Genomic DNA, 10,727 nt, shown 5'->3' with positions numbered 1-10,727 from the left:
CTTTGTGTGAGTAGAAGAAGAAAAGAAGAAAAAGAATGAAGAAGAGAAGAATTCGAACTCAGAGGAGAAGAAGGGGTTCGAATTTTTGGGTGAGGAGAAGTGTTAGTAGATGAATAAATAAATAGAAGGAGATGAGAGATAAGAAAGGAATTCGAAAATTAAACAAAATAAAATAAAAATATTTTAAAATTAAATTTAAAATTCAAAAATTAATAATTAAAATTAAATTAAAATTAAAACAATTATTTAATTAAAAAGGAATTTTGAAAAAGGAGAGAGGAAATTTTCGAAAATAAGAGAGAGATGATTAGTTAGGTAGTTTTGAAAAAGATATGATTGAAACAAAAAGATAAGATTGATTGAAAAAGTTTTGAAATTTGTTTTTGAAAAAGATATGATTGAAATTTAAAAAGATATGATTGAAACAAAAAGACAAGATTTGAAAATCAATTTTAAAAAGATAAGAAGTTAGAAAAGATTTTGAAATTGAATTTGAAAAAGATATGATTGAAATTTTAATTTGAAAAAGATTTGAAAAGAAAATTAAAAAGATTTGATTTTGAAAACTAAAGTTGATTACTTGACTAACAAGAAACTAAAAAGATATGATTCTAGAGTTTAAAGATTGAATCTTTCTTAATAAGCAAGTAACAACTTGAAATTTTTCAATCAATCATATTAAATGTTAGTAAAGATTTTGAAAATTAAGAAATAAAATAAAAAAGATTTTGAAAATCAAATTTAAAAATTTTTCGAAAATATGAAGGTAAAATGAAAAAGATTTGATTTTTGAAAAAGATTTTGAAAAGATAAGATTTTTAAATTGAAAGTTTGGTTTGATTCATAAGAAAGAATTAAATTTTAAAAAGTTTTGAAAAAGTCAACTCAAATTTTCAGAAATTTATGAGTGAAAAAGGGGAAGATATTTTTTTGATTTTTGAATTCTTAATGATGAAAGAGAAAAACACAAAATTGACACATAACATAAAAATTGTGAATCAAAACACACAATGCATGCAAGAACACTTTGAATGTCAAGATGAACACCAAGAACACTTTGAAGATCAAGATGAACATCAAGACTTATTTTTGAAAATCTTTTAAGAAAAGAAAAATATGCAAGACACCAAACTTAGAAATTTTCAATAATTTGACACTAACAAATTAAAAATGCATATGAAAAACTAGAAAAGACACAAAACAAGAAAATATGAAGATCAAACAAGAAGACTGGCCAAGAACAACTTGAAGATCATGAAGAATGCAATGCATGAAGTTTTCAAAAAAAATTTTCAGAAAATTAAAAAGATGCAATTGACACTAAACTTAAAACTTGACTCTAGACTCAAACAAGAAACACAAAAATATTTTTGATTTTATGATTTTCAAATTTTTTTGGATTTTTTGAAAATTAATTTTGGAAAAACGAAAAATAAGAAATTTTTTTTGTATTTTTCGAAAATAAGAAATAAAAAGCTTAAAATTAAAATAAAATTACCTAATCTGAGCAACAAGATGAACCGTCAGTTGTCCAAACTCGAACAATCCCCGGCAACGGCGCCAAAAACTTGGTGTGCGAAATCGTGATCATTCCATTTCTTGGTAACGGCGCTAAAAACTCAATACGCACGTTCATGATCTTATATCTGTTTCACAACTTCGTACAACTAACCAGCAAGTGCACTGGGTCGTCCAAGTAATAAACCTTACGTGAGTAAGGGTCGATCCCACGGAGATTGTCGGCTTGAAGCAAGCTATGGTCACCTTGTAAATCTCAGTCGAGCGAATTAAATTGTATTAAGAAATTATAGTGGATGAAAATAAATAAAATATAAAATAGGATAGTGCTACTTATATAATTCATTGGTGAGAATTTCAGATAAGCGTATAGAGATGCTTTCGTTCCTCTGCTTTCCTGCTGTCTTCATCCAATCAATCCCACTCCTTTCCATGGCAAGCTTTATGTAGGGCATCATCGTTGTCAATGGCTACATCCCATCCTCCTGTGAAAATGGTCCAATGCGCTGTCACTGCATGGCTAATCATCTGTCGGTTCTCGATCATACTGGAATAGGATTTACTATCCTTTTGCGTCTGTCACCACGCCCAGGACTCGCGAGTTTGAAGCTCGTCACAGCCATCCCTTCCCAGATCCTACTCGGAATACCACAGACAAGGTTTAGACTTTCCGGATCTCAGGAATGGCCATCCATGGGTTCTAACTTATACCACGAAGACACTAATAACTCGGACTCGGTCCCCTGTATTAGATATCCAAGAGATATCCATTCAGTCTAAGGTAGAACGGAAGTGGTTGTCAGGCACGCGTTCATAAGTCAAGAATGATGATGACTGTCACGATCATCACATCCATCATATTGAAGTGCGAATGAATATCTTAGAAGCGGAATAAGTTGAATTGAATAGAAAAACAGTAGTACTTTGCATTAATCCTTGAGGAACAGCAAAGCTCCACACCTTAATCTATGGTGTGTAGAAACTCTACCGTTGAAAATACATAAGTGATAAGGTCCAGGCATGGCTGAATGGCCAGCCCCCAAAACATGATCAAAAGATCAAAAGATAATCCGAAGATGATCCGAAGATGTAAATACAATAGTAAAAAGTCCTATTTATACTAAAACTAGTTACTAAGGTTTACAGAGATAAGTAATTGATGCAGAAATCCACTTTCGGGGCCCACTTAGTGTGTGCTTGGGCTGAGCATGAAGCTTTCACGTGGAGAGGTCATTCTTGGAGTTGAATGCCAGTTTGTAACGTGTTTCTGGCATTGAACTCCACTTTGTAACTTGTTTCTGGCGCTGAACGCCAGACTGCAACATGAAACTGGCGTTCAATGCCAGTTTGCGTCATCTAAACTCGGGCAAAGTATAAACTATTATATATTGCTGGAAAGCCCTGAATGTCTACTTTCCAACGCAATTGAAAGCGCGGCATTTGGAGTTTTGTAGCTTTAGAAAATCCACTTTGAGTGCAGGGAGGTCAGAATCCAACAGCATCTGCAGTCCTTCTTCAACCTCTGAATCTAATTTTTGCTCAGGTCCCTCAATTTCAGCCAGAAAATACCTGAAATCATAGAAAAACACACAAACTCATAGTAAAGTCTAGAAATATGATTTTTAATTAAAAACTAATAAAAAAATACTAAAAACTAACTAAATCATACTAAAAACATACTAAAAACAATGCCAAAAAGCGTATAAATTATCCACTCATCACCTGCCATAGAAGAAATCATTCACAGTTGAAGAAGACAGTAAGACCGGATTGATCCAGAAGAACAAAGCATCTCCAAACCTTAACCATCTTCTTATCATTGCATTCACCTTCAATTGAGTAACGTTATCTTTATTTTACTTTTATGCACTTTAAACAAATAAACAACTTTTCTATCCACCTGACTAAGATCTACAAGATAACCATAACTTGCTTCAAATCACAATCCTTGTGGGATCGACCCTGACTCACTCAAGAATTACTTGGATGACCCAGTGCACTTGCTGGTTCATTAGTGTGAAGTATAATTCCGCGCTACCAAGTTTTTGGCGCCGTTACTGGGGATTGTTCGAGTTTGGACAACTGATGGATTATCTTGTTGCTTAGATTAGGTAATTTCCTTTTCTTTACCGGTTTAGTTTTATTTTATCTAAGTCTTTTATTTTCTTTTCAAAAAGTTTTCAAAAGTATTTTCTTTTCTTTATTAATCTTTATTTTTGGTTGAGTCTTTTGTTCTTGTTCTTGTTCGAATTTCTTTGAGTCTTCTTTCAAAAAATTTTCAAAAATAGTGTCTTTTGTTTGAGTTTGTGTCAATTTTTAAGTTTGGTATCTTCTTGTGTCTTTCCTTTATAATTTTTGAAAATTGTATCTTTGCTTTTCAAAAATTTTAAGTTTGGTGTCCTTCGCATGTTCTTGTTTTCTTCGAATTCTTTGAGTTTTGTTCTTGGTCTTCTTCTTGATCTTCAAAGTGTTCTTGTTTTTCTTCTTGTTTTGATCTTAAAATTTTTATGTTTGGTGTCTTTTTGTTGTTTTTCTCTTTCTTCATTAAATTCAAAAATCAAATTAACTAAATATCTTATCTTATCTTCTCAGTAATTTTCAAAATTCTTGCCATTTAATTTCAAAAATTTTTAAATTAGGTGTTTTCTTGTTAATCAAGTCAAGATTTAATTTTTAAAATCATATCTTCTTTTTCAAATTACTATCTTATCTTTCTATCTTTCTTCAAAATTCAAAAATCTTCTCTTATCTTATTTCAAATTCAAATTTCAAAATCAAATCTTTTTCAAATCTTTATCATATCTTATCTTTTCAAATATTTATCCTATCTTTTTCTTTAAATTGAAAATATTATCTTATCTTATTTTAAATTCAAATTTTAATATTCAAAATTCAAAATTCAAAATTTTAAAATTCAAATTTTAAAATTTCAAATTTCAATTTTAAATTTCAAATTTAAATCTTAATTTCAAGCCTTTCTTAATTAGTTACTTGTTTTCTCTTTCTTTTTTCTCAAAACTTCCTAACTAATTCCTCTCTCTCTTCTATTTTTGAAAATCCCTCTTCTATTTCTCTTTCCTCTTTTTCAAAATTTATTATTAATTTTCAATTCTTTTTAATTAATTAACCTTTATTTTCGAATTAAATCAATAAATAAAATAAAAATAAAAATATCATAATTTACATATTTATCCTTAATTCTTCTTCTTCTCCTACCTTTCTTCATTATGAACCCAAATGGGAATAAATAGTTCAGAAGAACTCTGGGGTCTTATACAAATCCCTCTGCTGACTTTTATGGAAAAAGTATTAGCATACCTCCCATCAGAGCAGTTAGCTTTGAACTAAACCCTCAACTCATTACTTTGGTGCAGCAAAACTGCCAGTATTCTGGACTTCCACAGGAAGAACCTACTGAGTTCTTGGCAGATTTCTTAAAGATTGCTAACACAGTACATAATGAGAGAGTAGACCAAGATGTCTACAGACTATTGCTCTTTTCTTTTACTGTAAAGGACCAAGCAAAGAGGTGGTTAGATAACCAACCCAGATCTAGCTTGAAAACTTGGAAACGGTTAGTGGACAAGTTTTTAAATCAATACTTCCCTCCAAGGAACTAACCCAGCTAAGACTGGACACCAAGGCTTCAAATAAGGAGATAATGGATATCTTCATGATGCTTGGGGGAGGTATAGAAAGATGCTAAGAAAATGTCCCATTGAAATGTTTTCAGAATGGGTACAGCTAGACATCTTTTACTATGGACTTTCAGACACGGCTAAAATATCTCTAGACTACTCTGCTGGTGGTTCTATATATATGAGAAAGACCATTGAAGAAGCTCATGAGCTTATTGAGACAGTTGCCATTAATCAACATCTGTACTCATCTGCTGAGACTCCTATGAAAGGAGAGATTAATGCAATATCTACTGAACCTAACCCTCTAGAACAGGATGGCCCATTGACTCAGGAACTACACGCCCTTACGCAGCAAATACTAGAATTGCAAGAGGCTATGCGAGAAACTCAGGCTTATAACAGAAATATAGAAGCCCAGCTGAGTCAAACAAGGCAGCAGTTATCCAAACAAATAACAGAGGAATGCCAGGCTATGCAACTGAGGAGTGGAAAATCCCTAAACACCTAACCTCAGTGCAACAAGAGATCAAAGGAAGAAAAGCCAACAGATAACACCAGACTGTTGTTCAAGACATCTCTGAGGGTGTTGAACGCCCAAAGAAGAATGTCATTGGCGCTCAACGCCAAGAAGGGGTATTCATCCCTGGCGTTGAACGCCTAAATAGGGACAGCAACCTTGGCGTTGAATGCCCAAAAGGGGATAATGTCCCTGGCGTTGAACGCCAGGAAGGGGGCAGCAACAAGGGTGTTGAATGCCCAAGCAAGGGTGGTCAGTCACCTACTGAAAACACCCTCATAAAGCTAGTTACCCCATTCCAATACACTAGGCACTCAGCCTTCATCAACCAAGATTGATAAGTATAAGTCCAAGATGCCGTTTCCTCAGAAACTCCGTCAAGAGGAAAAAGATAAATAGTTCGCCCGCTTTGCGGATTATCTCATAACATTAGAGATCAATATCCCTTTTGTAGAGTCTCTTGAATAGATACCTTCTTATGCCAAGTTCATGAAGGACATCTTAAGTCATAAGAAGGATTGGAGAGAGACAGAAATAGTCCTCCATACTGAAGAGTGTAGTGTAATAATTTAAAACAGCTTACCAGAGAAACTTAAGGACCTTGGAAGTTTTATGATACCATGCACTTTAGGAAATGCTTGCACAAGGACAACTCTATGCGATCTTGGAGCAAGCATCAACCTAATACCTGCTTCATTAATAAAGAAGCTTTGCTTGACTGATGAAGTCAAACCAACCCACATATGCTTTCAACTTGCCGATGGTTCTATTAAGATACCATTAGGCGTAGTTGAAGACATGATTGTCATGGTTGGACCCTTTTCTTTTCCCACTGAATTTGTGGTATTGGATATGGAAGGGCACAAGAGTGCATCCTTTATCCTAGGGAGACCCTTCCCCGTTACAGGACGGACCCTTATTGATGTTGAAAAAGGGGAAGTAACCCTAAGAGTCAATGAGGCAAAGTTCGTGCTGAATGCTTGATAAACCACTATTTTACGGTTTATCTTGTACTCAATTGAGTAGATTTTATCAATCTTTCATATTCATACAAAATGCATGGCTTTACAATTTCCTTCCTAATCTTGTGCTATGATTGAAAACATATTTCCTGAACCTTTAAATTACTATGTTTAATCCTCTCTTACTACCATTCGATGCCTTGATATGTGTGTTAAGTGATTTCAGGGATTACAGGGTAGGAATGGCTTAGAAGATGGAAAGGAAGCACGTAAAAGTGGAAGGAATATAAGAAACTGAAGGAACTGCTAAAGCTGTCTAGCCTGACCTCTTGGTACTAAATCGACCATAACTTGAGCTACAAAGGTCCAAATGATGTCGTTCCAGTTGCATTGGAAAGCTAACATCCGGGACTTCGCAACGATATATAATTTACCATAACTGCCCCGAAGCTAGGTGATGCAAACGCGTGGATCACGCGGATGCGTGACCTGGCAAAAACCCAACCCATGCTAACACGTGGACGACGCTTCTGCGTGACTTTGCAGCGACCTGGACGTACCAGAAATCACTGGGGGCGATTTCTGGGCTTTTTTTACCCAGTTTTTGGCCCAGAAAACACAGATTAGAGGTTATAAAGTGGGAAAATCTATCCATTCATATAACAGCATAACACAACAATTCATACAACATTCATAATTCATAATTTTAGGTTTTAGATGTAGTTTCTAGAGGGAGAGGCCCTCTCCTCTCTCTTAGGATTTAGGATTAGGATTAGAATTTAGAATTTCTATTATGATTAGGCTACTTCTCTTCGATCACAGGTTCAATGTTCCTTTAATTTATTTTCTACTTTTATTTATTCTATTACTTTAATTGTTATTTATCTTTTCAATTTGGTTTATGAACTCCATGTTAGGATTGATTTTCTTAATTAATACACATTGAGGTATTTCAGATTTATGATTGTTTTCTTTGATTTATGTTATTGATGGCTTCTAATTAATCTAAATTATTTTCATTCAAGTAGATTCTCTTCCCTTTTGGCTTTGGTTAAGTAATTGGTAACACTTGAGTTATCAGACTCAGCAATTGATCGAAAATTGGAAATTGCTAATTAATTTGGATCGCTCTAAAGCTAGTCTTTCCACAGGAGTTGACTAGGACTTAAGGATCAAATTGATTGGTCCACTTGAATTTCCTTTATTTAGTAAGGGTTAACTAAGTGAGAGCAATAACAATTCTCATCACACCTGATAAGGATAACTAGGATAGAATTTCCAATTCTTATGCCTTGCCAAGAGCTTTCATAATTATTAATGTATTTTTCTTGCCATTTAAATTACTTGTTCTCTATTTTAAAAACCCAAAAATATACCTTTTTCCATAACCAATAATAAATCATACTTCCCTGCAATTCCTTGAGAAGACGACCCGAGGTTTAAATACTTCAGTTATAAATTTTATTGGGTTTTGTTACTTGTGACAACCAAAACTTTTGTATGAAAGGATTCTTTGCTGGTTTAGAAACTATACTTACAACGTGATTATTTTCATAAAATTCTTAACCGGCAGAAATCCAATCGTCAATGCTGTCAAAGCTATGCAGCATCCAGACACCCCAGAGGAATGCATAAGCATTAACCTCATTGATTCCCTGGTGAAAAAAGTAAACATGGCTGCGAGACTCAAAGAAGGGCTGAATGACATCCTTACTGATGCCTAGCCTGATTTAAAGGAAAAGGAGAAGCCTCCAAAGCTTCAGCTCAAGCCATTACCATCGTCCCTGAAATATGCATTTCTGGGAGATGGAGATACTTATCCTGTGATCATAAGCTCTGCCTTAGAACCACAGGAAGAAGACACACAAATCAAAGTGCTCAAAACTCACAAGACCGCCCTCAGGTGGACTATAAGTGACCTTAAGGGTATTAGCCCGACCCAACGCATGCACAAGATCCTGCTAGAGGATGACGCCAAACCAGTAGTGCAACCACAAAGGCGACTAAATCCAGCCATGAAGAAAGTAGTGCAGAAAGAAGTCACTAAGCTTTGGGAGGCTGGAATTATTTATCCCATTTCTGACAACCCCTGGGTGAGCCCTGTACAATTTGTTCCTAAAAGGGAAGGCATGACAGTGGTTCATAATGAAAAGAATGAACTGATTTCTACAAGGACAGTTATAGGGTGGCGTATATGCATTGACTATAGAAGGCTCAATAACGCCACCAGAAATGATCTTTTTCCTTCACCATTTATTGATCAAATGCTAGAGAGACTAGCAGGGCATGCTTTTTATTGCTTCCTGGATGGATATTCTGGGTACAATCAAATAGCAGTGGATCCACAGGATCAAGAGAAGACATCATTCACATGCCTATATGGCGTGTTTGCCTATATGCAAATGCCATTTGGCCTGTGCAATTGATGAGCGGATAATTTATACGCTTTTTGGCATTGTTTTTACATAGTTTTTAGTATGATTTAGTTAGTTTTTAGTATATTTTTATTAGTTTTTAAATAAAATTCACATTTCTGGATTTTACTATGAGTTTGTGTATTTTTCTATGATTTCAGGTATTTTCTGGCTGAAATTGAAGGACTTGAGCAAAAATCAGATTCAGAGGTTGAAGAAGGACTGCAGATGCTGTTGGATTCTGACCTCCCTGCACTCAAAGTGGATTTTTTGGAGCTACAAGAGCCCAAATGGCACACTCTCATTTGCCTTGGAAAGTAGACATCCAGGGCTTTCCAGCAATATATAATAGTCCATACTTTGCCTAAGTTTAGATAACGCAAGCTGGCGTTCAACGCCAGCTCCCTGCCCTATTCTAGAGTTAAATGCCAGAAATAGGTTGCAAAGCAGAGTTAAACACCAGAAACAAGTTACAAACTGGCGTTCAACTCCAAGGAAGACCTCTACACGTGAAAGCTTCAATGCTCAGCCCAAGCACATACCAAGTGGGCCCGGAAGTGGATTTCTGCATTATTTACTTATTTCTGTAACCCTAGTAACTAGTTGAGCATAAATAGAACTCTTTACTATTGTACTGGGAGTCTCTTTTTCCCTATTTTCGAATTCATATGCCTTTTGGGGAGGCTGGCCATTCGGCCATGCTTGGACCATTATCACTTATGTATTTTCAACGGTAGAGTTTCTACACACCATAGATTAAGGTGTGGAGCTCTGCTGTTCCTCATGAATTAATGCAACGTACTATTGTTTTTCTATTCAACTCAAGCCTATTTCTTCTCTAAGATATTCATTCGCACACAAGAACATGATGAATGTGATGATTATGTAACACTCATCATCATTCTCACTTATGAATGCGTGCCTGACAAACACTTCCGTTCTACATGCAAACAAGCTTGAATGTGTTTCTTTTAGCCTTCTGATTTACGATAAGAGTCTTCGTGGTATAGGCTAGAATTATTGGCGGCCATTCTTGAGATCCAGAAAGTCTAAACCTTGTTTGTGATATTTCGAGTAGGATCTGGGAAGGGATGGCTGTGACGAGCTTCAAACTCGCGAGTGCTGGGCGTAGTGACAGACGCAAAAGGATTACTGAATCCTATTCCAGCAGGATTGAGAATCGACAGATGATTAGCCGTGCGGTGACAGCGCATTTTGGACCATTTTCACTGAGAGGATGGGATGTAGCCATTGACAACGGTGATGCCCAACATACAGCTTGCCATGGAAAGGAGTATGAAGGATTGGATGAAAGCAGTAGGAAAGCGGAGATTCAGAAGGAATAAAAGCATCTCCATACGCTTATCTGAAATTCTCACCAATGAATTATATAAGTATTTCTATCCTATTTTATATTTTAATTATATTTTAATTATTAAAACTCTATAACCATTTGAATCCACCTGACTGAGATTTACAAGGTGACCATAGCTTGCTTCAAGCTGACAATCTCCATGGGATCGACCCTTACTCACGTAAGGTTTATTACTTGGACGACCCAGTGCACTTGCTGGTTAGTTGTGCAAAGTTGTGACAAAGAATTAAGATTATGAACGTGCGTATAAAGTTTTTGACGCCGTTACCAAGGAATGAACGATCACGATTTTGCATACCA

The sequence above is a fragment of the Arachis ipaensis genome, chromosome B04 (genome assembly GCF_000816755.2).
Source record: "Arachis ipaensis cultivar K30076 chromosome B04, Araip1.1, whole genome shotgun sequence".
In the NCBI taxonomy this organism is placed as follows: domain Eukaryota; kingdom Viridiplantae; phylum Streptophyta; class Magnoliopsida; order Fabales; family Fabaceae; genus Arachis; species Arachis ipaensis.
The sequence above is the reverse complement of the archived record's forward strand: the minus strand, read 5'-3'. Positions refer to the sequence as shown.